The sequence below is a fragment of the Nasonia vitripennis genome (genome assembly GCF_009193385.2).
Source record: "Nasonia vitripennis strain AsymCx chromosome 2 unlocalized genomic scaffold, Nvit_psr_1.1 chr2_random0004, whole genome shotgun sequence".
NCBI lineage: Eukaryota > Metazoa > Arthropoda > Insecta > Hymenoptera > Pteromalidae > Nasonia > Nasonia vitripennis.
The window spans coordinates 2,898,988-2,904,563 of record NW_022279610.1 but is presented as its reverse complement, the minus strand read 5'-3'; the positions used below and the strand labels follow the sequence as shown (position 1 = coordinate 2,904,563).

Below are 5,576 nucleotides of genomic sequence, written 5' to 3'. Positions count from 1 at the left end.
CAAGGTTGAATAACATTCAAGAAATTGTGCGAGAAAAATTAATAGCAGCCAAATGGCGTGCAAAATATTATTATGACAGAAGTGCGAATCCACAAGATTTTAAGGTTGGCGATTATATTTGGCTACTTAAAAGAGGAAAAATTCATAAGCTAAAAGACCAGTACGAAGGTCCTTATTTAGTCGTAGATATACTGCGTAATGGTAATATTAGGATACAACTAAAAACTAATAAATATAAAGTAGTGCATATGAATCGCGTACGTATATCATACATTGAACCAGAAAAGACTTAAGTCTAAATTAATTAAATGATATATGTCAAATATAGTTTAAGTATAAAGTATGATCCTATTTTATTCTATTCAAATTAACATAATGCATAATTACAGTATCAGCAATAATCGATTAAACAAGCGAGATAAAGATTTCAGAAAAAAGGAAAGGTAGTAGCAAAATAACTGGTAAAATCTACGTTTAAAGCAACTAAGCTTAAGAAAAAAATATTATCAAAAGGTGAACTCATCTCAAGATACAATGTGATCTGTAAGAGTAGATCAAGGAGCTCGGTAGCACCTTCATAGCAATACTAAACATAAATGCTAACGCCCCGATGGCGATTATGTAGTGATATGCGCTTACGCCCCGATGGCAATGATATGTACATCATACATGGTCGATCATAAGCATAGTTAAGCGAGAATCAGTATTTAGTAAAACTTTGCCTATATAACGATTGTTTTAAATTTTTGCCGTGCAATAAAGAAAAAGATAATGAAAATAAAACAAAAGATTGTCATTAAGAAAATTTTACAAAAAAAAGGTTTTACTTTTATTTACAATATGACTAGAATAAGGACAATTAAGTAAGGAGATAAGCCAAAGGGCCGACGAAAGCCAAGAAAAGGACCAAATACATGTATGAAGAAAAGTTCCAATATTATTTAATGATAATTATATTGGAGTATAGTGAAATTGAATTACAATATATCGCGTGCCGCAATTGCACTAATATATATTAAAACCATAAAGCGCACAGACAGAGAACAACATTTTTCAGCATCATGCAGGCGAGATCTATCCCATCTGGCAGCAACGAAAGAACCCGAGGCCAATTGTCTACGGCGCTATTGTACGAGATTATCTCGAAAGAAGTATGGCTGCTCTACAAGCTCAAAACGTGGAATCCAGCGCTAAAACAAATAAAAGTAAATAATTAAAAATTAGTAAAAACAAGAATTTCATCGAGAAAAGGATAATAAAAATTTTAAAGTTAACTTACGCCAAAATTCTCCCATCTGATTTTCTCAAAGGTCTGATCCATAACTAAACCACGAATATCGCAATTTCCGTGTCTTTTATTTGGGCAGTCGATACAGGGTATATGGCATGGAACCCAAAGATTTGGTACCAAGCCAAAGGGGGAACAACCGTCCGACGGTACGCATATAGGATAAGAATACTGAAACAAAAAAAATATATAAAAGGATTACTAAACTATTACGAAATATGGAATAACAAGAGGAAATAAAAAAAATAGTAGCACTGCCCACCTTATTTTCTGAGTGAGTGGGATAAACTCTCACTGTATTGCCTCCGATTGAGTTCGGTGATATACCACACAAAGCATATCAATCCCTGGATAAGGCCGATAACACCGAGTGGGTTGCTTACTTGCTATACAAGGAATCCTGGGCGAAATCTAAGAAAAGGAAGAGGGAAATTTGCCGTATAAGGAAAACCAAGAGTTAAAAAAAAAAAATTTCTCTATTTATATAATTAAAAATTTAAGAAACTTACTAATTCCTCCTCGTAAGTCGGAAAGCCTTCCTTCGTTCTGGATTCGATGCAAAAATTGTAAGGACACTGGGATTCACGTGAAGTCATGGCCTTTGTTTCACACGTCGATTGCAAGCAAATCACTATATTTTTCACTAAATTCAATTATTTCACTTAGATCGAATCATTGGACGCTAGCACAACACGCGTAAACATTATTTTATAAATCAGTAAGACCAAATATCGCACAATTGTATTATAAAATCGACAGTGATGAACAGACTCAAAATATTGAAAAAACTGAACCGTTCGAAGCATGATAACCGACTGATCATAGAAAACAAAATACACCCACGCCATGTCGAGAAAAAGAAATTTTCTAGACGTCAAGAGAAGTGGAATTAGAAGGATGGAAAACAGAGACAAACCACTCTCCATCCAAAGAAGGGACTTCAAGTAGTACTACGAGCATACATAGAGACCAAACCAATAATAAACAAATTTAAGAATTAATAAGTTTAATTGAAAATTTTATCGGATAAAGAATATACTCGTTATAACGAAATTAAACTCACGCATGGGTTGTAGACTACCTGGCGAGCGGGAAAAATTGAAAATAGTAAAGCAATTGAATCAGAATCATAAAGAAAACCTTAATATAAAATTGAAAACAATGAGAAAGGAGATCAACAACACACGGAAAGATTAGAGGCCTTACGAAATTTAATTTCCATTTGCAATTTAAAAACAAAGAAAACTCACTACATCGGAAAAGAAAATCTTTTCCTCTTGCATAAACTACCTCAGTATCAGTTATAATTAATCATAAAATCTTGAGAGAAGTATTAATCCGATTGAGTCAGGAACAAAATAGTGATTCGTTATTCCTCATTGTCTCGCAGTTTCGATGATGGCTGTATATTTTTGGAGATGGATCAACAAAGTACTGTTAAGAGTAACACCTAATTGATGCGAAAAAGTACAAGACCTTAAGATAAAACTAGAACATGGATGCGAACGCGAAGCACGAGATCTGATTTACAAATGGTCCCTAGTTCTGCAACCGGTGGAAGTGACCAGTATTATGCGGCAAGCGCTATTGAATGATAAACCATTCATCATAAAAGCCTGTTTAAAATCATATCCTAGACTCCAAGAAACCAGCCTAGACATGGTTTTAACATTAGCCATTCAAGATCATCACGAAGAAATTATTAAAAGAATATTACAACTTCCGATAGATTGGTCGATACGTTGCGAAAAGGAACAAGGGTCAATGACCAGAGTAGCCATTTTGTACAGACGTATCGATATTCTTACTCAATTAATAAAATTTGGGGGCGTGTAAATATCTATTGATGTACGAAGGACATGAGCTTCTAGAAAGGGCCATGGAATGTGAAAGTTTAGATTATTTACGTCTATTATTAAAAGCCGGCATAATCGTTAATGCAAAAAATACCTTTGGGTCAACGGCATTAATGCACGCTGTTGATTGGGGCGATATACCGATTATTCAATTACTATTGGAAGCTAACGCCGCATCAAATATAATAAATCATTTCGATCAAACACCCTTAGAAAGAGCCACTAGAACCAAGCCCGAAATATTAGAATTATTATTAAATCATGCACAAAAGACTCAGCGTGAATCTTGCATAACTGAATATCTACTCGAAAAAGCGGTTACCGCTCAACATCCTCACGCTGCAAAGAACGTTGAATTACTACTAAAAAGGGGATTTAATGTAAATTCATTGTCGCGAAATAAAAGATGTCCTGTAGTAGCCGCTATCATACATCATAATAATGAAGTACTAAAATTATTAATCGAGCATAAAGCCAATTTAAAAACCACGTCAAGCAAGGGAGAAAATGCCTTGCACATAGCAGTAAGATTCGGTACGATCCAAGCAGTCGAAATGATCCTAGATACAGGAGAATGTGATATAGACGAAGTATCATCTTTCGGTGAAACTGCTTTAACCTGAGCATTTAAGATAGACTGCTGTCGGAAAATCGAAGTATTGCTACAGCGAGGGGCTTCGCTTTACCCTATCGGGAGAAACGTTTACTTTATATTAACCGAACTTTTGCCATGAAACAAACCGAAGATTTTTATTTCATTATTAGCAAGAGGAAAGGTAGAGAATCAAAACATTAATATAGAAGATGAACTAACGTTAAAAGAATGCTACTCGAAATTATATGATAAATACGAAAAAGCATGTCTCGAATGGCAACAAATCTCAAGGCAAAATTTTATCACAGGAGTCACTTTTAAACAATTGATAGAGCAACCTACGAACTCCTTTTTATATATTGCTAAATCATGTGCATTCCAAAACCGTGAAGCAGAAATTTATCCTTATCAATTTCCGATATACGGCTCTCAGATCATGCAAGCTATACACCAAATTATTAATAAAAGGATAATATGAAAAGAACACGAAGAGAGACTACAAGAACGTCTAGACTAATCGGCGATAATAGATATACGTTTATATAAATAAGAATTGATAAACACCTCATAAGTTAGTAATAAGTCTGACACCTAGACTCTTTCTATCCCACAGATGGCAGCAGTTTGGGAATGTTTGGCACATACGTGGATTCCATTCATCTTCTCTCGAGATCGACGGAAATTAACTATCATGATGACTAAAATAATTCGTCAAGAAAATAGAAAAGCAAAAATTTTAATTCGATTATTGGCTCCGATGATAAGAGCTTCAGAGATGAGGGAAATAATCAAAGAACTCGTGGGATCTTCGGATCTAGAACCTGTCAGGCTTTGTTTGGAGGTATATCCGCACAAATCCACATTATGTTTAACTAGTGCTCTTACCCACGCTATAAACAAGGGATACGAGGAAATGATAAATTTATTGTTAGAATACAAAGTAGATTATACTACATTAGAAGACTGCCATCCCTGCTATTCATTCTACACTAATAGCAAAGCGTCTAGACATTTTAGAAAAATTATTTAAATTAGGAGCAACTCTTGACAACTACATAGTATATAATTACCTTCACTGCGACAGGCTTAAAGATAAAAGATTCCTATCACTATTACTCAAAGAAGATATCTCTGCTGATAGTTCCAACCGAATGGGTAGCACTGTATTAGGAGATGCTATAGCAAGATGGGATCGAGAAGCGGTGGAGATCCTATTAAATGCAGGAGCAAGTATACAAAAATTTAATCACGTGGGACAAGCTGCCAACGGACCCACAGAGATCTTCTTGTTACTCATTAAGCATGCTAAGAAATTGAAAATGCTAATTAGTTCTTAACATTGGTTATTGGAAAGAGCTGCGAGTGCTACTTATATAGATTCTCTGGAAAATATACAATTGTTATTGGATGAAGGTATACCTGTAAACACTTGCTCTCGTGATGCAAGGTATGCTATAGAGACAGCTATACTACAAGAGAACGATCATACACTAGAATTACTTCTCGATGAAGAAGCAAATGTAGAAATACCAACAAGAAGCGAAGACGGCTTATTACACATAGCCGCCGAATTTGGAACCAACAGGAGTATAAAATTATTATTAGAAAAAAGTAAAATCGATGTTAATAAAAGAGATTGCACCGAAAACACTGCGTTAAGAATATCATATTGGAATAATAATTATATAAAGGTGAGAACTTTAGCTGACGCTGGAGCAGTACTATATCCTTCAGGAGAATTATTACGCTATGTTGTAACGAGGTGCGAAATCGGATAAATTCGCGCATCGTTGAAACGCGACGTTGCGCAAGCGCGAGGCAAGATTCGAGGCCTCGC

General features: G+C 35.1%; 1 long non-coding RNA gene across 1 annotated transcript; it reads right to left on the bottom strand.

Annotated features, from left to right (window-relative positions):
• Nucleotides 1–917: 917 nt before the first annotated feature.
• LOC116416299 lies at nt 918–5,258 on the bottom strand. Its single transcript, XR_004226759.1, has 3 exons — nt 1,551–5,258; nt 1,280–1,459; nt 918–1,190 (listed from the first exon to the last, which is right to left on the bottom strand). It is a non-coding gene; the product is annotated as an uncharacterized LOC116416299 (long non-coding RNA).
• Nucleotides 5,259–5,576: the final 318 nt, after the last annotated feature.